Source organism: Diceros bicornis, chromosome 18, assembly GCF_020826845.1.
Source record: "Diceros bicornis minor isolate mBicDic1 chromosome 18, mDicBic1.mat.cur, whole genome shotgun sequence".
NCBI lineage: Eukaryota > Metazoa > Chordata > Mammalia > Perissodactyla > Rhinocerotidae > Diceros > Diceros bicornis.
The window spans coordinates 11,349,470-11,377,426 of NC_080757.1; the positions used below are offsets into that span (position 1 = coordinate 11,349,470).

Sequence of the window (27,957 nt, forward strand, 5' to 3'; positions counted from 1 at the left end):
TCAGATCTTGATGGACTTGGATGAACCTTGTGCTATGGGGAGAGGGTAGGAAAGGGTGAGAGAAAATGCCTAAGAGAAGTGTATCTGGTTCCAGAGGAAGTTCTTAGTGCATGCAGATGGGGAATGCTGTATGGGAGGGTGAGAAAGGAAGGGGGCTGAGGAATCAGGAGTGATCACTAAATTTCTGGAGAGGTCCAGAAATTCTCAGGGCCCCCAAGATAGGGTACCTTTTCATGATGTGAGAAGGTGTGGATTGTTGACAGATGGTGTGAGTTGACACAAGGTCAATGGGGAGGGGTCTGTGCTTTACTTCCCGTCCTGGACAACCCTGGACCAGTCTCAGTGGCCTGCAGCTCTGGATCATCCTTCACGGCTTCATCATTCTTGTGGAAAAGACCAGCCATCCCCTCCATGTACCTGCTCCCGGGGAAGAAGGCACTGGGTCTCAGGCAGCCAATGTAGGACCTTCTGGATGTATGGTTCCCCTCGTTCTCTCCAACAGGCCCACTGGGTCCTCCCTCTCTGTGTCACCCTCACCAGCTGATGTTTCTCCACAGCCCGAGGGCATCTTGGCCACAGAGAGAAGATTTCACATCCAAGAGCCCACAATCAGCCAGGTCATCAGGAGGGCAGAAGGAACAATAGGTCAAACAAGTTGTGGTCTCTGGAGAATGTCCACATGGCCTCCCCTACCAGTGCTGGCCACCTGAACTCACAACCCCACTGTGGGGCTCACAACCCCACAGCAGATAAACTAGGGTTAGCCATAACAGGTAGGGGAGGAGGGAGATCAGCATCAGGAGATTCCAGGTTCATGGTCCTACTCAGGCCTCTCTAAGGGAGAAGGCCACACAGCTGTGAGACAGATCAGGGAGAGGCCTTGGTGGAGGAAGCAGAGCTCAGGGGAGGAGTGGGTAAGTGAAACAACCCTTGGGATTCTTTCATCACTGAACCCTCCTCCCTCGTTACCCATCCCTTTCCATACCAGATCAGAAATTCCCCATTCAGAGACAAGATTACTCCGAGCCGGGACATTGATTGCCAAAGTATAGTGAAAGTAGGGGGCTCAGGAGCTGATTGTGGGAGAAAGAAATGGTACATAGTCAAATAAGAGGATCTCAGGATCCATGAGGGGAGCGGAAAGTAAAGAACCCGGGAGAGAGAAGAAAGGAGAGGATGGGTCTTCATGAATATGACCGACTTCCCATTGGATTGGGTTGTGTTAGGTTAAGATCTAGGAGAAGAGAGATGGGGAAATGTCTTCCCAGGGCCTCCCAGGGTCAAGGGTTTTAGGAGTTACTTATTTGCACTGTCTCATGTTATTTGTAAGAATTCTAAGAATCCCTTATCTCCCACCACAAAAACCAGCAAGCTGCCCACATATGAAACCATATCTTATGCCTCTCAAGTATCTCTACTCCCTTCAAAGGCAAATTCCTCCACTTGTGATCAGGAGCCCAATACCTTTTGCCTTCCTCAGGACATCACTCCTGCAATCAATTAATCTCCCTCTCTCTCTCTCCCTCTCCCTCTCTCTCTCTCACACACACACGCGCGCGCACACACACGCACTTAATATTTGATACCCTGAGAAAGAAAACCCTCACTTGACCCCAGACCCCTCTCATTTATTGCTTCCCCTTTCACAAAAAGTGTTCTTAAAAGAGTCACCCTGCGCTGTCTCTGCTTCCTCACCTCACATTTTTCTGCTCAGCCCACACCCATCAGACTTGCCCCACCTCCACTCCCCTGAGATAGCATTCATCAGTATGTTAACCAACAACTGCCATATTGACAAATCCAAGTGTCACGTGTCTGTTTGTAACTTTGTTGACTTCTTAGCAGCATTTGACACAGATAATCATGTCTCCTTCTTAAAGCACTTTGTCCTCCTGGCTGCCATGACATCACACTTTTTGTTTCCCTCCTACCTCAATGGACATCCCTTCTCTTGCTCCTTTTCTTACTTCACTCCCTCCTCTCAACTTAGAAAGGTTGGGGCACGCTAGAGTTATAACCTGGGCCAAATTCTCTGCGGTAGCTACAAACCCTAGACAACTTTATCTAGTACAATGGCTTTAGATACTTCTGTTTTCTGATAACTCTAAAATCTATATCTTCAACCCTGACCTGTTCCAAGAACGCCAGGCTCATATATCTAATTGCCCTCCTGACATTTCCAAATGGACTTCTAGCAGCACTGGAAACCTCACATGGTCAAAACAGAACTCTTGATTCTTCTCCCCACCAAGTAACATGGCTTCCTCTCTCACCTTTTCCCACCTCCCTTTCCTCCTACCCAATGCTTCAGTCACTCACAGCCTACTCTTCAATCACACCTGTAGGAGAGGAAAACAATTCCTCTACCTTCTAGGTCCTTCTGGCTGGTCTAAGAATTAAATTGACATGAGACAGAATAACAGGAGAAAATAAAACAAAGTTTAACAACATGTATACATGAAAGAAACCCAGGAAAACTGAGCAACTTGCCAAAATGGCCGAAGCCGCCACCTTAAATACCATCTTCAGCTAAAGACAAAGGAAGATGTTGGGGGTAGTGGTTTGGGATTTCAAAGGGGAGAAAGGCAATTTACATGGAAAGGGAAATGCAAATATTTGATAAACAAGTGTTTGCTGGGCCATCTATAGACAATGTGACCCGAGAGACAGACTTTTGATAAAAATGGCTTGCTCGTGCCTTTCTGTTGATCACATCTATTTTATATTATACTATAGTTATTTTATGGTATTAGGTCCTTCCTGGAACAGACCTTCTATCTAAATCCTTTTAGGCAGGTAGGGGGAATGTCAAAGTTTCTTTCAGAGTCTTTTTTTTTTTTTTTAATTTTTTGTTTATTGCAATAACATTGGTTTATAACATTGTATAAATTTCAGGTGTACATCATTATACTTCTATTTCTGCATAGATTACGTCATGTTCACCACCCAAATACCAATTACAACCCATCACCACACACATGTGCCGAATTATCCCTTTCACCCTCCTCCCTCCCCCCTTCCCCTCTGGTAACCACCAATCCAATCTCTGTCTCTATGTGTTTGTTTATTGTTGTTATTATCTACTACTTAATGAAGGAAATCATATGGTATTTGACCTTCTCCCTCTGACTTATTTCACTTTGCATAATACCCTCAATGTCCATCCATGTTGTCACAAATGGCTGGATTTCATCGTTTCTTATGGCTGAGTAGTATACCATTCGTCCCTTGATGGGCACTTAGATTGCTTCCAAGTCTTGGCTATTGTGAATAACGCTGCAATGAACACAGGAGTGCGTATATTTTTATGCATTCGTGTTTTCAAGTTCTTTGGATAAATACCCAGCAGTGGAATAGCTGGATCATATGGTAGTTCTATCCTTGATTTTTTGAGGAATCTCCATACTGTTTTCCATAGTGGCTGCACCAGTTTGCACTCCCACCAGCAGTGTATGAGAGTTCCCTTCTCTCCACATCCTCTCCAACACATGTTGTTTCCTGTCTTGTTAATTATAGCCATTCTGACAGGCATGAGGTGATATCTCATTGTAGTTTTGATTTGCATTTCCCTGATAGTTAATGATTTTGAATATCTTTTCATGTGTCTGTTGGCCATCTGTAAATCTTCTTTGGAGAAATGTCTGTTCAGGTCTTTTGCCCATTTTTTAATTGGGTTGTTAGTTTTTTTGTTGTTGAGATGCATGAGTTCTTTATATATTTTGGAGATTAACCCCTTATCAGATTTATGGTTTGCAAATATCTTCTCCCAATTGTTAGGTTGTCTTTTCGTTTTGTTGATGGTTTCCTTTGCTGTACAGAAGCTTTTTAGTTTGATGTAGTCCCATTTGTTTATTTTTTCTATTGTTTCTCTTGCCTGGTCAGACATGGTGCTTGAAAATATGTTGCTAAGACCGATGTCGAAGAGTGTACTGCCTATGTTTTCTTCTAGAAGTTTCATAGTTTCAGGTCTTACATTCAAGTCTTTGATCCATGTGGAGTTAATTTTTGTGTATGGTGTAAGGTAAGGGTCTACTTTCATTTTTTTGCATATGGCTATCCAGTTTTCTCAATGCCATTTGTTGAAGAGACTTTCTTTTCTCCATTGTATGTTCTTGGCTCCTTTGTCAAAGATTAGCTGTCCATAGATGTGTGGGTTTATTTCTGGGCTTTCGATTCTATTCCATTGATCTCTGTGTCTGTTTTTGTGCCAGTACCATGCTGTTTTGGTTACTATAGCTTTGTAGTATATTTTGAAATCAGGGAGTGTGATACCTCCAGCTTTGTTCTTTTTTCTCAGGATTCCTTTAGCTATTCGGGGTCTTTTGTTGTTCCATATAAATTTTAGGATTCTTTGTTCTATTTCTGTGAAAAATGTTGTTGGAACTTTGATAGGGATTGCATTGGATCTATAGATTGCTTTAGGAAGTATGGACATCTTAACTATGTTAATTCTTCCAATCCAAGAGCATGGAATATCTTTCCATTTCTTTGTGTCTTCTTCAATTTCTTTCAGCAATGTTTTATAGTTTTCCGTGTACAGCTCTTTCACCTCTTTGGTTAAGTTTATTCCTAGGCATTTTATTCTTTTTGTTGCAATTGTAAATGGGATTGTATTCTTAATTTCTCTTTCTGCTACTTCGTTGTTAGTGTATAGAAATGCAACTGATTTTTGTATGTTGATTTTGTATCCTGCAACTTTACCATATTCGTTTATTACTTCTAAAAGTTTTCTGGTGGATTCTTTAGGGTTTTCTATATATAAAATCATGTCATCTGTAAATAGTGACAGTTTCACTTCTTCCTTTCCAATTTGGATCCCTTTTATTTCTTTCTCTTGCCTGATTGCTGTGGCTAGGACTTCCAGTACTATGTTAAATAGGAGGGGTGACAGTGGGCATCCTTGTCTGGTTCCTGTTCTTAGAGGGATAGCTTTCAGTTTTTCACCATTGAGGATGATATTAGCTGTGGGTTTCTCATATATGGTCTTTATTATGTTGAGGTACTTTCCTTCTATACCCATTTTATTCAGAGTTTTTATCATAAATGGATGCTGTATCTTGTCAAATGCTTTCTCTGCATCTATTGAGATAATCATGTGATTTTTATTCTTCATTTTATTAATGTGGTGTATTACGTTGATTGATTTGTGAACGTTGAACCATCCCTGCATACCTGGAATAAATCCCACTTGATCATGGTGTATAATCTTTTTAACGTATTGTTGTATGCGATTTGCTAGTATTTTGTTGAGGATTTTTGCATCAATGTTCATCAGTGATATTGGCCTGTAATTTTCTTCTTTTGTGTTGTCCTTGTCTGGTTTTGGTATCATGGTAATGTTGGCTTCGTAGAATGAGTTAGGGAGCTTCCCCCCCTCCTCAATTTTTTGAGAGTTTGAGAAGGATAGGTATTAAGTCTTCTTTGAATGTTTGGTAGAATTCACCAGGGAAGCCGTCTGGTCCTGGACTTTTATTTTTGGGGAGGTTTGTGATTACTGTTTCGATCTCCTTACTGGTGATTGGTCTATTCAAATTCTCTACTTCTTCTTGATCCAGTTTTGGAAGGTTGTATGATTCTAAGAATTTATCCATTTCTTCCAGATTGTCGAATTGGTTGGCATATAGCTTTTCATAGTATTCTCTTAGAATCTTTTGTATTTCTGAGGTGTCTGTTGTAATTTCTCCTCTTTCATTTCTGATTTTACTTATTTGTGCCTTCTCTCTTTTTTTCTTGGTGAGTCTAGCTAAAGGTTTGTCAATTTTGTTTATCTTTTCAAAGAACCAGGTCTTGGTTTTATTAATTTTCTCTATTGTTTTTTTAGTCTCTATTTCATTTATTTCTGCTCTGATTTTTATTATTTCCCTTCTTCTACTGATTTTAGGCTTTGTTTGTTCTTCTTTTTCCAGTTCCTTTAGGTGCATTGTTAGATTGTTTATTTGAGATTTTTCTTGTTTGTTGAGATAGGCCTGTATTGCTATAAACTTCCCTCTTAGAACTGCCTTTGCTGTATCCCATAAATTCTGGCATGTCGTATTTTCATTTTCATTTGTCTCCAGGTATTTTTTTATTTCTTCTTTGATTTCTTCGTTGACCCAGTCGTTGTTCAGTAGCATTTTGTTTAATCTCCATGTATTTGTGGCTTTTCTGGTTTTCTTCCTATAGTTGATTCCAGTTTCATACCATTGTGGTCAGAAAAGATGCTTGGTATTATTTCAATCTTCTCAAATTTATGGAGACTCATTTTGTGGCCTAATATGTGATCAATCCTGGAGAACGTTCCATGTGCATTTGAAAAGAACGTGTATTCTTCGGTTTTTGGATGGAATGCTCTGTATATATCTACTAGGTCCATCTGTTCTAGTGTGTCATTTAAGGCCAATGTTTCCTTATTGATCTTCTGTTTGGATGATCTATCCGTTGGTGTAAGTGGAGTGTTAAAGTCCCCTACTATTATTGTGTTACTGTCTATTTCTCTTTTTATGTCTGTTAATAATTGCTTTATATATTTAGGTGCACCTACATTGGGTGCGTAGATATTTACAAGTGTTATATCCTCTTGTTGGATTGTACCCTTGATCATTATGTAATGCCCTTCTTTGTCTTTTTTTACAGTTTTTATTTTAAAGTCTATTTTGTCTGATATGAGTACTGCTACCCCAGCTTTCTTTTCATTGCCATTTGCGTGGAGTATCTTTTTCCATCCCTTCACTTTCAGTTTGTGAGTGTCTTTAGGTCTGAAGTGTGTCTCTTGTATGCAGCATATATATGGGTCTTGGTGTTTTATCCAATCAGCCACCCTATGCCTTTTAATTGGGGCATTTAGTCCATTGACGTTTAAAGTAGCTGTTGATAAGTATGTACTTACTGCCATTTTTTAACTTTTTTCTCAGTGTTTTAGTAGTCCTTCTCTGTTCCTTTCTCCTTCTATACAGAATTGATGGTCTCTTTAGTTTGACCTCTGTCTGAAAGCTCTACTCTTTAACTTACCTCCTCCCTCATCTTATGTTTTTGATATCATATCTAACCACTTTTTTGTGCATTTGTATCCATTACGTTCTTATCATGGAAATAGATAATTTTTCCTATTTGTGGTCTTCTCTTTTCCCCTTAAATCAGTCCCTTTAACATTTCTTGTAGCACTGGTTTCTTGTTAACAAACTCCTTTAATTTTTGCTTGTCTGGGAAATTTTTGATCTCTCCTTCCATTTTGAATGATAATCTTGCTGGGTAGAGTATTCTTGGCTGTAAGTTTTTTCCTTTTAGCACTTTAAATCTATCTTGCCACTCTCTTCTAGCCTGTAAGCTTTCTGCTGAGAAGTCAACTGATAGCCTTGTGGGGTTTCCTTTGTATGTAACTTGTCTTTCTCTGGCAGCTTTTAGGATTCTCTCTTTATCTTTAATTCTAGACATTTTGATCATGATGTGTCTTGGTGTGGGCCTCTTTGGGTTTATCTTGTTTGGGGCTCTCTGTGCTTCCTGTACCTGGATGTCTGTTTCCTTCCTTAGGTTAGGGAAGTTTTCATCTATTATTTCTTGAAATAGATTCTCTGCCCCTTTGTCTCGCTCTTCTCCTTCCGGGACACCCATAACACGGATGTTAGTGCGCTTGATGTTGTCCCAGAGGTCCCTTAGACTGTCCTCACTCTTTTTAATTCTTTTCTCTTTTACCTGTTCAGCTTGGGTAATTTCTTCTAGTCTTTCGTCCAGCTCACAGATCCATTCTTCTGTATCCTCTACTCTGCTTTTGAGTCCCTCTAGCGAATTTTTCATTTCCAGTATCGTATTCTTCATTTCTGGTTGGTTCTTTTTTATATCTTCCATTTCTTTGCTGACATTCTCACTCAGTTCATCTATTCTTCTCCCCACATCAGTGAGCATCCTTAACACTCTTAGTTTGAACTGCCTGTCAGGTAGGTTGCTCATTTCTGTTTCACTTAGTTCCTTTTCTGGGGTTTTGTCCTGTTCCCTTACTTGGAATGTATTCTTTTGCCTCCTCATTTTGCCTCTTTCCCTGTGCTTATGTCTACGTATTAGGTAGGTCAGCTACGTCTCCTGCTCTTGGATAGGTGACCTTATACAAGTGATGCCTTAGGAGGCCTGCAGTGTGCTTCCCTCAGTTCTCAATGTTCCAGGGGTGACCCCTATGTGGGCTACGTGTGTCCTTCTGTTGTGGCCTGTTTGCTTTCCCTGTATGCACCCAGGTAGGCCGAGTTATGCTCCTGGTCAGCTGTTGTAATGCTCAGCTGTTTGTAGTTGTTGTGGGCCCTTCAGTCTCTTTATCATGTGTGGGGAGCCCCAGCACAGTTGGCTGCAAGTTCTAATACCACATTTGTGTTGCAGTATTTCTTTTAAGTGAGTAGGCCCCCAGCGTGGCAGTTTGTTAGGCTCAGGGGCTTACAATTGCTATAAGCCTCCAGCCTTTAGGTCTCTTGTCAGCTCTCTGAGGATTGCAGCTGGGTGGGGCTGGCCTCAGGCACAGGAGCACCCATTGTTTCAGACTTTGGAAGGTGGGGCAAACCCCCTATGTGGGTCTTTGAGAAGTACAAGTCTTCTGCAGCTGACAAGCCCTGCCGCCCACAGGTCCACACACACAGTCAATACAGTCCTGCCCCATGTGTGTGCCCCGACCTCCTGAAGTGGACCCAGTCTCTCCACCACTGCCCCACACTCTCCACCCGCTCCTTGTGCACGCCCTGCCCCACTGAAGTCGGCTCAGTTGCCAGGCTGCAGAGAATCCAGTCACCAATCTATGCAGGCCCACAAGTTGCCTGAGGGCTTGTTGTTGGGTGGGGCCAGTCTCTAGGGTGGGCTGCCTGCCCTGATTGAGCTGGATTAAATCGGTGCTCTAGTGGGTGGGGCAGACCTGGGCTAGCAGGCCCCAGGGAGAACTCCAATGGCGTCTGTGTCAGCACGCCCACACCAGGCCACAACAGTGGCCGCCGCCAATGTCCCAGTCCCTGGAGAGGTCTCACCTCTCACTGAGATGCACTCAGGGCCTATCAGGTGAGTCTCTTTTCACCAAAGCACTATGCACCTTTCTGGTGATTTTAGGATGCTTTCTGAAATGGGTGAGTTTGCGCGTGGGCCCTTTAAGAGCCGGTTTTAATTTCTTTGTGAACCAGGATTTCTGGGGGTATTCCCCAATGTTTTAGTAGCAGGCAAAGTCAGATATTATGCCACTGGTCTCGATTGTGCTGGGTCCACAAAATGCCCACAGCGGGGGCGCTCCCTGGCTCAGGGCCCCACGCCTCCAGGGAGGGCTGCCTACCTTTGGGCTGCTCCCGGGCGGCCGTGAAGCTGGCGGCTTGTGAAGGCGGTGTTTTTTCTCTCCAGAAGGGAGTTTCTGCCTCTTCCACCTCAATTAGGATTGTCCTTTGTTGCAGGAGTTCCTCTTATCCAGTTTTCAGTTCTGTCTCAGGGGTAATTTTTCCACGAGTAGTTGTAAATTGGCTGTGTCCGCGGGAGGAGGTGAGTTCAGAGTCTGCCTACACCACCGTCTTGACTTCTCTCACAGTCTTTTGTTCTTAAAAATAATTAAGCCAAAGAGACACATTTTGGAGTGGCTAATTCTGATCCCCGACACAGCTAATATCAGCCATTATCCATATTCCTCTGCAGATCCCTCTGACTGGAATGTCCCCACCCCTCACTACCCAACTGGCAACCTCCTCAGCCCAAATTTCAACTCCTATTTAAAGCCCATTCCCACTCTTTCCCCAACCCTGAGTGTTCCCATAGCACTGTGTGTGTGTGCACATGTGTGTACACATGTGCATATAAACTGAGACTGCTACTAATCTAATATGCCACAAGGTTAGACTCTGGGTAGATGCCACAAGGTGAGAAGTGTGAGATCTGAAGGGCAGTCAGATGCAGAATGACAGAGATGCTGAAATACCTTGTAGATAGCATGCAGGCTGGGCAGGCTCCTCATGGTGGCCACAGAAATAACCTCAGCCATCAGGTGTCCCTCAGCAGGTGTGACTATAATGGGTACAGCTGGAAATCAGAGCTAGAGACCCAGGTCTTGGCCAAAAGCCAGGCCATGAGGGGATCCGAGGGCAGGAACAGCACAGGTTGCAGGCATCTGAGACAAGATGGCTGGAGCTAGTATGGGGGATCAGAATTGGCCACCTCAAAATATTTCTCTTTACCTTGATTATTTTCTCTGAAAGAAACTTTGACCTCCCCCCCCTCCCCCACACTAACTGCCCAAAAGAATTTAAGATAGAAGGCCTGTCCCCAGGACAGGCCATCACCATAGATAACTCTGGGTATAGATAGACTGGGAAGGTCCTTGCTAAGTCCATTCTTATCAAAGCTCTAAAAACCAAGTAAAAGTAGAAGTTACCGTTGTGAGAAACATTTACATTCATAAGGGAAATCTCCATTTGTAAACGTATCTCCCTCTCTGTACTGGGAAGAAGGGGGGATGACCTTATCTCTAGAAACTCTTATCAATGTGGAAGGTAGGACTTAAATCTGCATATTCTTGTTTACTGTGCTTTTCTGGTAATCCCCCATAACTGACTTCCCCCACCCCCAACATCCTCCTTTGTCTTTAGCTGAAGATAGTACTTGAGATGAGAACCTCCGCCATTTTGTCAAGTTACTCAGTTTCGCTGGTTTCTCCCATGTATACATGTTATAAGGCTTTGTTTGATTTTCTCCTACTATTCAGTCTCATGTCAATTTAATTTGTAGCCAGCCAGGAAGGACCTAGAGTAAGTAGAGGATTGTCTTCCTCCCCTTCACTAGCACAGGAGGGAGTCGGGGCTGAGGGCCTGTGGGTCTAAGTCCCTAAAGGGGGTCAATGTCTGGGGGCAGGAAACCTGGGTCTCTTACCTGAATAACCATGGGCAAGAGTCTTCCATCAGGCTGAAGCTTCAACACGACCAGAGGAGCTGCCACATATTGGTGCTTAAAAATGATGGCATTAGGCTTGACCCCATCCAGCAGGGAGAAATCAGCTTCAAACAGAGATCCAGCCTGAGGGCGGGGGGCAGGGATAGACAAAGGGGTAGGGTCGGTTCTGGACCTGCCCGTCTCTCATTTGCCAGGTTGGATCCTTCCTCTACCCATCCAGTCTTTTACTTTAAACACAATCACTCTCCCCATAACCAAGCCCTAAATGCAAGGTTTTCATGCTCAGTGTCTTCCATCAGACTTGAAGCTCCTGAGGTGAACTTTCTGGTTTTCCACTCTGCACACCCATCCCCCGCAACCAAAGTCCTTCCTTATCACCCCCCCCCCCTCAGGCTTTAGCCAAATGTAGCACAAAATGGTTCCTTTACCCCACCCTCAGCTCTCTCCTTGGCGTTGTTCAGTCTCTCTTGCTGTTTCCCTCCAGAAGACTGAGCTCTTGCCTAAGGCTAAATACATGTAATGAGGAAGGAAGACATGAAAGTGGAAATGGAAGAGGAGGAGGAAAAGAAGGCGATAACAGGAGTCGGTGTAGATCAGTGGCTCTCAAGCAGGGGTGATTCTGCCCCCCAGAGGATGTTTGGCAATGTCTGGAGACACTTTTGGTTGTCACAACTGGGGGGATGTTTCTGGCATCCAGTGGGTAGAGGACAGAGATGTTACTAACCATCCTACATGCAAACAACAGCCCCCCACAACAAAGAGTTATCTGACTCAAAATATCAATAGTACCATAGTTAAGACACCCTAAGTGTAGATGGAGGAGGGTGTAGATTAAAAAGGTGTCAGTGGAGGAAATGAGGGAAGGGGGACAGGAGGCAGGAGAAGGAAGCAGAGAGAAACGAGATGACCATGGCTGGGGTGGTGGGTGAACAGAGGGAGTGCAACACCTGGAGTTCTTTCTCCATCTGGGTCTTTAAGTCTTCCACCCCTGGAGGCAGTGCCAGCCGGGCTGGGAGGCTGGTGCAATGCCTCAGGGGCATGGGGTTTGCACCGTTGAGTAACTGGTACCCAAACAGTGCATCATCCTTCCAGGAATTTCTAACCTGCTCTAAGGACATCAGTTGGGGAGCATGCTGTGAGCTCTGAGCTCCTGATCCTACTAACATATCACTCTCCTACCCTCTCTCCCTCTTCTTTCAAATCCTTGGGCTGGAAATATGTATATAGGTTTTAGGAGGTTGTGGTAACTGACCAGCCAGGCCAGTGTTTCCACACGGGAATATTTTTTTGAAATCTTCCAGTCTTTTCACAGAATTTGTGAGATCCAATGTCTCCTTGAGGGCCAAGTCCTTCAACCTGTGGAGAGAAGGCCAATGCAAGAAGATCAAGAAACGATCCCACCTTGCATCTGGGATGCAAGTGCCCGACCTCCACCTGGCACTAAGACTTTTGCTGGAAAGGGAGTGAAGTCCAAATCCTCATCCTCGAGGAACTGCTCATTCCTGGGAAGATCCCGCTGCGTATTCCCTGCTATAGGCAGGATTATCCCGTCTTTCCAGGAGCTCCACCTGGAGGAAGAACACGGAGTCGGGAGAAAGGGGGGCCGTGCGTTTCCTGGGATCTGATAGGGGATCAAAGGCTTTCTTGGGCGCACCGGTTCACCTTCCTTCTTGCCTTAGAGCTCCTGCTCCTGATCTTTCTTAAACAGATTCTGGGGGTCATAGCTCACAGTCCGGGTTGGGGAGGGGACACAAGAGCCCGACGCCTCCCTTGACATCCCTCCGCGCTCGGCCTCTTCCGTCAGCTATCCTCTCAGCCCCACGCTCTTGCACTTCTCCCCCTCCTCCAGTTCTCTCGCCTTTCCCTCCTATATCATAGCATTTCCCCGACCCCTTCTTCTCCCAGCCCGCCGGGTGCCGCCCCCGTTTCCCCACTGCTGTCACCAGTGCCCGCGGGCAGGCAGATGATCCCGTCGCTCTGCACCCGGCGATAGCAGGGGAAAAGGGCCTGGCCCTGGGTTCCGGGGCCCGTCACGGTGTGACCCACCTGCATAACCAGCCGAAATCTAACAAGCCTTTGTGTCTGCGTAGCTTCACCAGCAGGGGGCGCCCCAGGTGTAGGGGGACGTCGACGTCACACTCCGTCTCTGGCGGGACAGGACCCGGGTCAGAGGCAGGTTTGGGGGTCCTCAGAGTGGGCAGGGTCAGTGATCCTTCAGAGAAGCTTGGCTCCGCTTCCCCCCCGGAGCACTCCCCAGGAGAGACCGAATCCCGCCTGGTGGTGAGGAGGAGCAGCCCACTCTGGGGTCTCCGGCCTCCCGGTCCCCGCCGCGTCCGGGAAAGCGCAGCGCGCCCAGCAGGCGTCTCATCTCTGCTCCCTCCACCCGGGCAGAAAAATGCCGCTCTTCTCTCCCGGGCCTCCCGCTTTCTCTTCTCCTACCTGGCAACCCACCCGCGCCCGACCCCCTTCTCCCGCGACCGAGGCTCGGGCGCCCGCAGGCCCCTCTTCCCGTCCCCGCTCCCCAGTGGCCGCCGCAAGGTCGCGGGTCCCCGCGCCCGGCTGTGCTCTGCATTGACCTTGCCCCACACTGGCCCCAGCCGCTTCCCTAGGGCCGCCTCTCCGTGCTCGCCCAGCAGCCACAGCTGCACCAGGTCGCTGGAGCCCGCCGAGACCGGTGACCACACGGATCGTGTACATGCCCAGCTTGCCCGGACTGGGAGGGAACCTGGGGAAATGAAGCAATTAAGAGGATATGAGGCCCAGGCCCCGGGAAGCCACTCTTAGACAAGTGTCTGTTGTGTTGGGTCCCAGGCTGCCCACAGGTTCCTCTCCACTCAGATGCACCTGCCCCTGGGTTTCTCACAGCAGCTCCGGCGTGTGCACCGCACACTTATTCACTTGGCAAACACTCCCTGGCCAGTTCCATGCCCAACCAGGACTGAACACACCGGCCTCCAGACGATGACAGATAAACACTAGCCATCACCTCCACCAAATTTTGGTGAATAAATGACTAAAAGAGCAACAAGCAATAGAGATGAGGGAGGTGGGATGGTTTGAAGTGTGGGAGTGTTTTCAGTGAAAAGTGAGTAAACCATTTTGGCAAGGATGCAGGGCTCTCAGTTGAGGACAAGTATGAGATAATGCTGGACAGACGAAGCAGAGAAGTCTGCTGTCCACACTGGGGAGCCAAGAGGGGGAGTTTGGAATTCCTCATCAGTTCCAGTCATGAAGCTCCCACTGGGCTTTCCTGAAACGGGCTCACTGGGGCCAGCACCCCAGGCTGAGCACCTATAATGGGCCCTATCGGCATGCTCCCTTCAGGACCAATTCTGCCCACCCTACTCGCAATCTTTTGCTCTCCTCATCCTCTTTAGGGACAACTGCTGTACCAGGCACGAATCCTCCTAGATTCCTTCTTTGGATGTTCATTTCTATCCACCCCTTCCCAGGCACCCCTGCTCGCCAGTCAGCTTCCTCTTTCCTGGACCTTCTGTTCTATTGTGAGCAAAGGCCTTGAATCCACAGCTTTTTGCTTAAACCCTGCTTCCATCTCCTCATGTCGAAATAGTTAATCAAAATAGTTGGTTCAAGTGGGAATCAAAGAGTATACAGACATACCTTAAACTTTTTGTTTTAAAGTGAAACCATAAATGTATAGCCCCTCATGAATGTTTTTATCTAGGATGGAAAGTTTTTGAGTGTGGGTCCATAATAAGAGCTTCTCTAGGTCTTTCTTGCATAAACCACACCCAAATAAATTGACGTTTATTTAAAATGGAGCTAAATCCTAAAGGTTCTTGTGGGAAAAAAATGAAAGGCAATATCTCTCCAGATCTTTATAGTTTTCCCCAAACCTTTCACAGTTGTCTTCCTACTCCTAATCATTAACTTGACAGTGACTTTTTAATGATTCTTATTTATAGAGTCATAAAGTATTCAACTTGGTTTTAATAAGAAGAATACCTTTATGTATACTCATTCCATCAGTTTGTCTGAAAATTTCATAATTACAATAACAAATACACCTGACATAAACAGTTTGGGAAGCTTACACAACTAGTCTTGGTAAACATAAAGCTCAACTGGTGGGCACTGAAGTGCCGGGCGTGTCAGGAATTAGCCTACTAGCTATGTGCGCTTGGCAAACTGTGGGCATGTCAGTCTCTTTTGGAGGGGATGGACAGCGTTGGTTACCTGATCATTTGGTTAAGTTTAGGTGATTTAGAAACTTCTATTGTCAAATCCAGTTTTTCTCTGATGCTGCCCTGTCCACGGCAGCTACCTCTCCCAATACTCAAGAATCTGGGGACCATGAGTGGTCACAATGCTCTCTGCTCCCACAGCCACGTGCACAGAGTTGTGTCGCTGCTGTCCCTCAGTGACTCCCTTCTGAAGTTCACGCTGTTCACCAATAAAACCCTCTTTCCTTCTTCCTCAAAATTACAAGCACTCTCCTTTCCTCCCCACTGACTCTAACACCTAAGAAACTTCACCTCCACTCTGTGAAGTGTGGGAGTGGTTTCAGTGAACAGTGAATAAACCACTTTGGCAAGGATGCAGGGCTTTCAGTTGAGGACAAGTATGAGATAATGCCATTGTTGTTAATAGCCTCAACTTGTATTCAGAGAAGACCCTTCTTACACTTTGGCAACATGTTCCCTCCACTGACTGAGCCTCCAAATCCCTACTTTTCACATTTCAGTTGCTAATCCAATCACGACTTAGACGTCATTTATTATCACTTAAAACTCACTGGCAGTATATTATACCTATGGTGGTTTAATTCCTCAGCCCACGAACCATTCTCCCTTTCCTGAAGATTGTGACTGGAGAGAGGAGAGAGAGGAGCAACTGTGAGCTCCTGAGCATTTCCAGCCCCTTGCTTCAGCCCCTGGGAGACCTAGCTCAGTTCTTCTCTTTGGGTTCTGTGAGATATCAAGTGTCCTTCCAAGAAATCCCCCTTGATGGCTTAAGTTAGTTTGAAGTGGGTCTCTAGGGTGAAAGAAATCCTGTCAGGAGTAAGTCCAAGTTACAGATGCATAGAAATAAATTATGACACCAAGTAGTGACGAGTCTCAAGAGCTGAGTCTCAGTGAACTTGTGTTCCTTCTCTAATCACCTCCCCATTGTGTATGTGGACACCCCTTCCTGCTGAGTAGTGGTTTGTTTACTTAATGATTTCTTGTCCTGAGTCCACAATTTTCCAATCCTTCTTGCTTAGTAGTATAATCTTATTTCAATATTTAAGATTGCTTATTTTATAACTTCCATCTCAAAGTCCCTTCAAAGCTCATCTCCTTGCCTCCACCTACTTCTAAACTATGCTCCCCCCACCTATCTAATTAAACATCCTAATTCAGGCTACACCTCTTTTTGGACCTAGAGGCTTAGAGTAAATGAGAGGGCTGATCTGCTTTTCATACACTTTCCCTTTTCTCTCTCTTTGTATTTCATACTCTCACACATCCTCTATGAAGGAAGCTAAGACAGAATGAAGAAATTCCACTAAGTAACTCATCAAAGGTATCTCTGCCATCCACTACTGGTTACCTGTGTGGATATGACGGTTCATATAAGTAATGTTTGGTTCTTGGAACAGCGTTCAGTTTCCTGCCTGTCCTTTCTATCAAAAGCACTCCTCCTAGAGCAGGAGCCATATTTCATCGGTGTAAAATCCCAACACCATTTTCAGGCTGGATGTCTGTTATGAGAGGTTCGGGGATTCGATCGGAGACGTAAAAGACACTTTCCACTCCAAACAAATGGACTGAAGGTATATTTTATTATATAGAGGATAGTAAAGGCGACAGTCTGCAAACTGATCCAAATAGGTCAAATATTAAGAGGGAAAAAACATCAGCCCGACTGGAAAGGGAAAACACCCACATCGGCTGAAGAGAAATGACACAAATCAACTGGAGAGAGAAACACCAGGTTGACCGAAAAGAGAACACATCAAATCACTTACTACACATCAAATCAATTACTTCACATCAAATCAGTTACTCACAACATCCACGCTCCACTGCCGGGAGAGTCCTGTCAATAGACGCGGCTGGGCAAGGATCACACGTCCTGGGCAAGGCGTCCCTTCCACAGGTGGAACTCTCATCAGGTCTCAGTTTCCAGTAGTTTTTATACCATCAATAATTTTCAGAGTAAGCAATTACAGAGTTTGCAGAGCAAGCATTTAGTGTTTCCATGCACAAATGGTTATCAGTGGCGTACGTGCACTGAGCCCCCTGGCTAACGTCCCAGCCCAGTAGTTGTGTACGTGCATTGTTCTCTTTGGTTATCGTCCTAGCCCAGCACAGATGGCCAGTCCATCCCATGCTACGACGCTCCAAGAGCCTTGAAATGTTACAACTTGCAACTCTCTCCGTGGGAGAAAGGCCAGTTCCCGGGAAAAGGCCAGTTCCCACCACACAGAAAGCAGCTTTGTATTTCTTTTTGTGCTGGTGGCTGTAGGTCAATGGAGCGGCCAAACATGGCTGTACTCATGTCAAGACAATGTCCCACTGTTTGGCCTGGAAATACTGTAGTCCCATGACTTCTGTCCCTCTGCTAGCCTCCATGCCCCTCCATGTGGAGCCACCGGAATCACTGATACCCTCCTCTGTACCCTGTAAGGGCTACGGAGAAGCAGGGTGAGTTGAAAATGGCTCCCATGTACCTCCAAGACAAAATACATTATTTTCTTAGGTTATTAAGTTCTTTCAGGCCTTCTTGGAACTCTTTACAGGTGTCTCATTCCAAAATCTCTGGTGACATATGTGGAAGATAAACAAACAAACACATAGACGCAGAGAACAGATTGGTGGTTGCTAGAGGGGACAGGGATGGGGTGAGGGCAAAAGGGGTAAAGGGGTACATATGCATAGTGATGGATGGAAACCAGACTTTTGCTGATGAACATGATGCAGGCTATACAGAAGCCGAAATATAATGATGTACACCTGAAACTTACACAGTGTTATAAATCAATGTGAACCCAATCAAATAAGATAAAAATCTCCACTGAGATTCGTTCAAAAGTCTCCAGACCAACAGCAAACATGAGTTTCTATATTAAAGTATGCCCCCAAATTCAGAAAACAAATAGCTCTCTCTTCTTCCCCATAATGGAGGAAGAGGACTAAAAAGGACAATGCTCCGTACTCCTAGGGCATCAGAACTCTTTTATAATAACTTTTATTTTGCTATTATACACTCCAGGGATGGCCCTAGGAGATTCATATTCTGCCAGTTTTCCTGCATCAGCCAAGGACCCAATAGAAGACAGATGACACACTTAAATTAGGATAATTAGAGGATAATTTATTTACACTGGGACAACGTATAAAGGGCTGGATAGGGTGTGAGAAACTACAAAGGGATAGTGCTGAGGGTAGCAGTCCTGTAGCTGCCACCTGTATAGGCCCAAGAGAAAATGAGAGGGAGAGGTTACTAGAACCTAGAAAAAGAAAGTTATCTAGAGAAGGCTTCCTTGAAGGGAAGAGTGCTCTTTTGTCAAGTCACACAGCCTGAAATGAACTTTTAGGGAGGGATTTAGGGGAATAAACACCCTGACCTCACTCTCCTCCTTCCCTATATCCCTCTGCTGAGGCTCCCCATTAGGCACACTCAACTGGAAACCAGAGAGTATGAGAGCCCATTAATATAATCCATCAGATCATCCTCCCAGGGAAGAGAGAAGAGTGCATAAGAGTAGAAAATGGATCTGGAGAGACAAGAAGAATTTATCCAGAACATTGCCTTTATGGTAGACATCCTCAACCTTTATGAGAGCCTCTCTTGCATCCCCCACCTCAGCTTTAGAGAGAAAAGAACCCTGCCCCTCTCTCATATTGGTAAAAGGGAAGAAAATAGTTCTCTTCAAAACACTAAACTTCAGGGTGGAGATGGGCAAAATGGGTGAAGGTTGTCAAAAGGTACAAACTTCCAGTTACAAAATAAATGTCATAGGGATATAGTGTACAGCATAGTAACTATAGTTAATAATACTGTATTGTATATTTGAGAGTTGCTAACAGAGTAGATCTTAAAAGTTCTCATCACAAGGAAAAATACTGGTAACTATATGTGGTGATGGATGTTAACTGGACTTGTTGTGGTGATCATTTTGCAATATATACAAATATCAAATCATTGTGTTGTACACCTGAAACTAATATGATGTTATATGTCAATTATATCTCAATTAAAAAACCTCACTAAATTCCACAGAACACTGGTGACCTGTTTTATCTGTTCTCTGTTTATATTGATCGAAATGTGATGGTTATAATAGAACTAGTTTTGAACTGGCACCTTCAGTAAGCTCTGCGTGGGGTGGAAAAATTGAGATGAAGTGGGGGCTAGTGAGAGTCCCCCATTCTAGGATAGGAAGTAGGCAGTGAAAAAGCTATTGATTAAGCAATCACCGATTGTCTTCTGGGGCTCATATCATATGACCACTAAGGGCAAGGCATTAGGAGATTCAACAGCCAACTCTAACAATTTCAGTTTTTGACTCTAAGATACAGCAGAAGAGACAGATGTAAGCTCAAGTTTGCTCAGCTGAAAGAAGACAGAGAAAAGCAGCATATTTATGTAACTCTGTTATGGCAAACTTTTTTTTGTTACAATCAGTGATTTGAGATCCCTGGTGCCAAATCAAGAAATTAATTGTGAGTTTTAATGAATAGTGGCACCTAAATCATCTGCAGCACCTGGTTTCTAACAGTAAAGTTGGTATAATAACGGGGAAAATGGAGAATCCTGGCAACTGAAGAGGATGTCTGGGAGGAACAAGAGATTTTAGGGAGCTCTCCCCCCACACTTCACCACTCCACCAAATACTATCTCCATATGTGCCCCCTAGTTATGACCAAAGATATTACAATATTCCATTGTAAAGTGGTTTCCACCATTAATATGAGAATCCAGCATATGAGGAAAGGATGGTAATATTTAAGGACTGGATTTCCATGCTGCCCTTCATTCCTCATTTATGCCCTTGAGGTCAAGGCAATAAAGCAAAGAGTTCAGCAGAGATGTGTGGAGCTTTCAGGCTTGCTGCAAAGAAACTTAAACTCCACGTGGCTCAGTTCTGGCCATTAAGTCTCTGATGATGACCCATATGCTAAATAGCACACTAAATTTCCATGTGAATTTCTTTCTCAGACACAGGAATCGTAGGGAAGACAGTTAAAGATATAGGGATACAGCTAAAGATAGATAAATAGGTAGGTAGGTAGGTAGATAGGTAGATAGATAGATAGATAGATGATAGAGAGATGATAGATAGATGATAGATATCTATGTCTATAGATATAGATCTATATGGAGCTATAGATCTATAGATATCTATATCTATGCCTATATCTTTATCTATCTAGAGAGAGAGAAAGATAGGAAGAATATAGAATTTTTTTCTCTACAACATAAGAACATGAACATGGCTGCCAAGAGATCACCATGGTACTATAACTTCAGCAAATGTCCTCTCTAGGAACAAAAACTACCAATTATTTGCATCCATTATCTCAAATTAGAAAATGTGAATCAAAATAACGATATTAAACTTGTCAGGGTGACTTTGGGAATCCTCATCCCATCCTTATCGCTGCAAAACTTTTAGGCAATGGGAAAAATCCTCCAAATCAAAATAGGATTAAATCATATTCAAACAAGGCCATTGCTTTGAGTTGGACCTAAGAATTTGAGATCACCTCAAGGGAAGAAACTCAGAGTGTGAGATGATGGAGGAAGACTGGTGTAGTGGTTAAGAGCACAGGCTTTTGAGCCAGACAGACTTGAGTCCAATTCTGGACCTGCCTCTAACTTGCTGTGTGACCCATGACACATTACTGAACTTCTCAGAGTCTCTGACCTCATCTATAAAATGAAAATAATAATACCTACATCATAGAACTATTTGAGGATTAAAAAGGTTACTACGCAAACTGTTCTTAACAGAGTATCTAACACTTAATAAAGTTCAACAAATGGTAGATATCATCATTATGCACAAGGAAACCTCAAGACTCAAAGAGAAAGCAGAGCTTGTGACTAAAGCTGAAGGAGACCGATATGGGGCACAGGATGGACCACCTTGAAGTCATCAGTTGTAATGGTTATCGTGTTGCAGCTTTCTGAAGGGGTAGATCTGAAAGTGAAACCATATTGGTGGCGGGAATTTTCTATACAATTTAGGTTAGTTGTAGGGTCATATTTTCCATGGCTTCCAGATGTCTATCAATTTGTCCAACTTCTTGTAGGACCCAGAGATGCCTCCCTAAGATTTGAGAAGACCAAAATTAATAAAGATGTACAGTTAAACCAAAATACACCTGGGGCTTATCACAGCTAGAGAGATCAGAGAAAAGCTTTTACGGTCTATGCCCATCGCCTTCGCATCTAAAATCGATTAGTCAAAGATTCAAGAATGCAGACAACAAAGAAATAAATCAGTCTCTAACTATAAACTCCACTTAGAAAACATCTGGAAGGATTTTCAGGTTTAACTCTAAATGATTGCATGACATTTGCTTTAGTTACTGGTATTGTTAATGGGCTTCACGCTGAACTGAGACAGGCTATTTTAAAACATCATTTTAGCAGAATACCCCTCTCTCTGAGATCCGTGCCTTAGCACAACGCCATAAAGATGGACAGGCTGAGAATGCTAAAGAATCTAAGCAGTGCAAGCTCATGGCTCTCCAACTGAAACAACTCTGGGGAAATCAACCCAAGGCCTTGGAGCCACCCTTGACTTCCCTGCAACCTTGGAGTAGACTGGGACACCTGTAAATATTGCTAGGAAAGGGATATTGAGTTAAAGGTGGTCCAAAAAGAAAAAGAATCCAACAGATGTCAAAGTGTAAATGACTGCCCTCTGAGGAATCTGCTCCTGTCTCCCTCAGATACTCTTAAACACACTGGGTGAAATAATCCCAGTCGGTGGGCACCCTACCACCTTTCCAATAGACACCAGGACCACCTTCTCCACCCTTAACACCTCACAATTCCCCACCATACTCCCTCCCTCAGTAGTGGAGTTAGATAGCTTACTACATGATTTGCCTCACCTCTAAGCCCTATTTGGTATCTCTTGGACCCCACGATGCCTGACGTAGCTTTTTGTTAATTTCCACAACCCTGATAATCTGTTAGGCACAGATTTACTTTCTAACTGGAATGCTAATATTTTATGCGTGCCCAAAGGACTAACCCTTGAAGTCGTGGACCTCCTCCCCCACTCACCCTTGTCCTCTAACAGCTCTGATAGATCGCCTCCATTTCCTCGCTGCCCTCACACTTCCCTAAGCCCTCAACAACCCTCATTCAGAACATGTGCACTCACATTCCTGAGTCCCTTTCAGCTACAAGATCAACAGATATAGGACATATTGGGAAAGCAGAGCCCTTAAAAGTGGAAATAGACCCCACCATGCCCCTCCCTGAACTACCCCAGTATCTTTTAAAACCTGAAGCAGTTGAAGGTCTCAGACCTATTATTCCAGGACTCCTTGAGGAGGGCTCCTCATCTCGATTTGCAGCTCCTGTAGCATCTTTATTTTCTGTGTAAAAAACCTAAGAGCCTACATTCTGCTAAAGACACTGTTAAAAAGAATGAAAAGACAAGCCACAGACTGGGAGAAAATATTTGCAAAACACATATATTATAAGAGACTTGTATCCAAAATATACAAAGAACTCTTAAAACTCAATAATAAGAAAACAAACAACTCAACTTTAAAAAATGGGCAAAGGGGCCGGCCCCGTGGCTTAGCGGTTAAGTGCGCGCGCTCCGCTGCTGGCGGCCCGGGTTCGGATCCCGGGATCGCACCGACGCGCCGCTTCTCCGGCCATGCTGAGGCCGCGTCCCACATACAGCAACTAGAAGGATGTGCAGCTATGACAGACAACTATCTACTGGGGCGTTGGGGGAAAAATAAATAAATAAAATCTTTAAAAAATGGGCAAAAATAGACAAATACTATATGATTCCATTTATCTGAAGTACCTAGAGGAGTCAGATTCATAGAGACAGAAGTAGAATGGCAGTTGCCAGAGGCTGGGGTGGTGGGTGGCCAGTAGTAGGGGAATAGGGATGTCTTGTTTAATGAGTATAGAGTTTCTTCCAGTTTCGCAAGATGAAGAGAGTTCTGGAGATGGATGGTGGTGATGGTCGCACAACAATGTGAATGTACTTAACGCTACTGAACCGTACACTGAAAACATGGTTAAGATGGTAAATTTTATATTATGTATATTTTACCACAATTAACAGTAAAAATTTAGACAGAAAAGACAAATTCTGTATGATTTTACTTATATGTGGAATCTAAAAAACAAAACAAACAAAAAAACAAAATAAAACAGAAACAGATTCATAGATACAGAGAACAAACTGGTGATCCCCAGAGGAGGGTGGGGGGGATGGGCAAAATAGGTGAAGGGGATTAAGAGGTACAAACTTCTAGTCATAAAATAAATGTCACAGAGATGTAAGGTACAGCATAGGGAATATAGTCAATAATATTCAAATAACTTTGTGTGGTGACAGATGGTAACTAGACATATCTTGGTGATCATTTCATAATGTATAAAAATATTGAATAATTATGTTGTGCACCTGAAACTAATATAATATTGTATGTCAATTATACTTCAACAGAAATAAATAAATAAATAAAAATTTTAAAATGGGCAAAGATCTGAAGAGACACCTCATCAAAGAAGATGTACAGATGGCAAATAAGCATATGAAGAGATGCTCAATATCATATGTCACTAGGAGACTGAAAATTAAAACAATGAGGTACCACTACATACCTATTGGGATGGCTAAAATCCAAAAAGCTGACAATATTAAATGTTGACAGGATGTGGACCAACAAGAACACTCACTCATTGCTGGTGAGAAGGCAAAATGGTACGGCCACTTTGGAAGACAGTTTGACAGTTTCCTACAAAGCTAAATATAGTTTCACCATATGATCCAGAAACTGCACCCCTGGTATTTCTGCAATTACGTCAACAGAAAAACCTGCACACAAATGTCTATAGCAATTTTATTCATAATTGTCAAAAAATGGAAGTAACCAAGATGTCCTTCAATAGGTGAATGGATAAACAAACTGTGGTACATCCATACAATGGAATATTATTCAGCGATAAAACGAAATGAGCTATCAAGCCATAAAAAGACAGAAAGGAACCTTAAATGCATATTGTCAAGTAAAGAAGCCAGTCTAAAAAGGCAACATACTGTGTGATTCCAACCACTGACATTCGGAAAAGGCAAAAACCATAGAGACAGGAAAAAGATCAGTGGTTGCCAAGGAGGTTAGTGGGGGAGGTGGAGAGGGATGAACAGGTGGAGCACAGGGAGTTTTAGGGCAATGAAATTAACCTGTATGATACTGGAATGGTAGATACAAGTCATTATGCATTTGTCAAAACATCTAAAACTGTACAACACATGGTGAATTTAATGTAAACTATGGACTTTAGTTAAGAATGATATATCAATATCAATTCATTGATTGTAACAAATGTACAACATTGATGTAAGATGCATTACTTATTATTATTAATGTACAAAATTAATAGGAAAACTGTACGCAAGTAGGGGCAGGGGTATGTGGGAAATCTCTGTACTATCCACTTAATTTTTCTGTAAATCTAATACTGTTCTAAAAAAAAGTCTATTCATTTTTGCAAAAGCCTAGTGGGGGTTGGAGCCCACCCGGTGGCATAGTGGTTAAATTTGCGTGCACTGCTTCGGCAGCCCAGGGTTTGCAGGTTTGGATCCCAGGCACAGACCTACACACCGCTTGTCAAGCCATGCTGTGGTGGGCGTCCCACATATAATGTAGAGGAAAATGGGCACGGATGTTAGCTCAGGGCTAATCTTCCTCACACACACACACAAAAAGCTTAGTGGGAAAGATATTGATTAGTCCAAGACCTGTGGGCCATAAACGAACTAATAAAGCCTAGATTCCCTTTAGTTTCAAACTCTCATATCATCCTTGCTTTAATACCTCCTGATACCAATTACTACACTGTTACTGACTTTTGTTTCCACCTTCTTCAGTATATCCTTCCACTCTGACCCCCAACGCCTATCTGCCCTCACCTGGGAAAATCAACAATACACTTGGACTGCTATGCCCCAGGGGTTTACAGCCTATTTTCCCCCAAACATTAAATGCAAATTTAAAGAATTTGGTTTCCCTTGTAATTGAACCCTCATTCAATATGTAGGTGACCTCCTTATTTGCCCCAGTGCATTTGATAACTCATTGACAGATATCCGATACCTATTAGAAGGTCTGGCTCAAAAGGGACAGGTTTCAAGAGACAAAATACAATTTTGTTGTCCTCAGTTTAATTATCTAGGACATGACATTTCCCAGGAGGGAAAAACTTAGTCCCAAGATGCATCAAGACTGTCCTCAATTACCCTTTATCTAAAACAATGTGACAACTCCTGGACTTTCTGAGACTGATTGGCTATTGCAGAATGTGGATTCCTAATTTCTCTGCTATAGCATCCCCCTTTATAGAATATGACTAAAGAAATAGCATCTGAACCCCTACAATGGGACTCATCCTCTATAACGGCATTAGATCCTTAAAAACTTCCCTTTCCTCTGCCCCTGTCTTGGGACTCCCAAACTATTCCTTTCCCTTTTCTCTATACATTCATGAGAGAGAAAGACATACTTTAGATGTTCCATCTCAAAAACTAACAAGAACCAGAGGTCCATTGGATATTTTAGCCTCAAGCCTTCCCTCCTTGCTTGAGCAACAGCAAAATTGGTTCAAGCCACAACTGATATTGTGCTAGGTCATACTTTGAATACTTACATGCTCCATGCCATCCAAACCCTTCTCCTGACTGAAAACACCCAACATTTTTCAACCTCTTGCCTTACCTCTTACAAGATCCTTTTGTTTTCTCCTTCTTACATAATTATCTGCCATCGTCAAAATCTTAATCCTGCTACGCTTCTTCCTCTCCCGACTGAAGAACAACCACATGACCATATCGTGGCCAACATTTAACTCTTTATTCCTTCCCCATCCTGATCTTGCTGAAGTTCTTCTTGTAGATCCAGATCTCACCCTCCTTCTGGATGGTTCATACCTCCACACCTCAGAAGATTTCCAGGCAGAATATGCCATTACAGATTTCCACAACCCCATGGAATATGAGCTTCTACTCAGTGCAAAATCAGCTCAGATAGAAGAATCTGTGAATCTCACAAGTGCCTGCATTTTAGCTAAGGATAAGAGGGTGAATGTCCACATAGAGAGTAGATATGGTTTCAGGGTATTACATGACTTTGATATGTTATGGAAAGCCAAGAGATTTATGACTACAGCTGGAACACCAATTAAAATAAGAAATAGGTGGCTGACCTCCTAGAGGCTTTATTCTTACCACAAGAGGTGCCTTACTCAAAATAGAAGCTCATATGGGCACCAAGACCCCTGAGGCAAAGGGAAACTCATTAGCTGATAAATATGCTAAGCCAGCAGTTTATAAATCTGTCTCAATCCTACCACAATCAGACAAGATATTAAATATGGTAGACTTACCACTTGATCCTGTAATTGAGGAAATCAAAATACCTCACTTCTAGGCCCCTGAAGATGAAAAAGCCAATTGGAAACTAGGTGGATGTTTTATCCATTCCAGTAGACTTTGGAGATACCCAGAAGGTCACTTGGTCTCTCCTCAGTCACTCTTCTGACATTCGGTCTTCACAAGGTTACTCATCATGGGAAAGAAAAACTAAATTAATTCCCCCACCATCACTGGTAGGGAAACTTCCCGCCTTACCTGAGACAAGTGGTATCTTCTTGTCCCGGCTGCCAAAAACATAATCCTGGCAAAGCTGTAAAGATGGGACAAGGAAGAGAGTCACCTCCAGCAGGACTCTGTCTCCATTGGCAATTACCTTATATTCAACTCCCTAAATCTTATGGATATGAATATGCCCTGACCTTATTTGCATGTTCTCTCATTGGCTAGAAGCTTTCCCAGGTAAGAGGGCAACCACTACTACTGGTGCTAAATCTCTGTTAGAACAAATTTTCCATCCTGGGGAATTCCACTTGCTCTCTCAAGTGACCAGGGAACCCATTTCACCAGTAAAGTCATTCAAAAAGATTCAACAAGTCCTTCCTCTGTTCCCAAAATTACATTGTCCTTATCATCCCCAGTCATCTGGAATGACTGAGCAAGCAGACAATTAAAACTAAAATTTGCAAAACTCTCAGAGGAACTCAATCTTCCATGGCCCAAAGTCTTGCCCTTGGCCCTGTCTTCCCCTACTAGACCACAGCAACCTTATGAAATAATTACTGGCAGAACTATGAGAATTCCATACTCAACAGTCTTCCCCTACTAGACCACAGCAACCTTATGAAATAATTACTGGCAGAACTATGAGAATTCCATACTCAACACAGGCAATATAAGACTCCAATTGAGTTAATTCAGGCATTCTTAAATGTTGCGAGGGTCTGACTAACTCTACCCACATTTACCAATAGGTTAAGGCTGCTTTTCCTCCAGTCCTTCCACCTAAGGCACTCCACAACCTAGAAATCAGAGATTAGTTCTCTGGAAATGATATCACTGAAAAACTAACCTTGCATGCCATCAGAAGGGCCTCTATACTATTCTCCTTACCACTAACACTGTAGCCAAACTTCAGGAGATGCAACCCGGGATGCACATCTCACAACTAAAAAATTGCAAGAGCTACTTTTAATGACAATCTACTACAGCTGGCGATCTTAAACAGGCTTTCTCAAGATCTCCCAGAAGCAGATGACCTCATGAAGTAGACAACTTTCCCAAAAGCTTTGGATCAAGCAGATGAGACCACGAGGTGGTCAACTTCTGCCTAAGATGTTGGAACAAGTTCCCCACCCACCCCACCCCACCTCTGCCATGATTTTCTTGTCTGTTTCCTATCCTTACCCTTATTGTCCTTCTCTGCTACATTCTTCTTCTCTATCCCCTCCAACATCATCTTTGCTATCCACTGAATTATCCCCATCGCAACCACAGTTTTC

At 43.6% G+C, this 27,957-nt stretch overlaps 1 pseudogene; it reads right to left on the reverse strand.

Moving 5' to 3' along the window:
- On the reverse strand, positions 1-27,941 carry LOC131416786 (polyunsaturated fatty acid (12S)/(13S)-lipoxygenase, epidermal-type-like; annotated as a pseudogene).
- Positions 27,942-27,957: the final 16 nt, after the last annotated feature.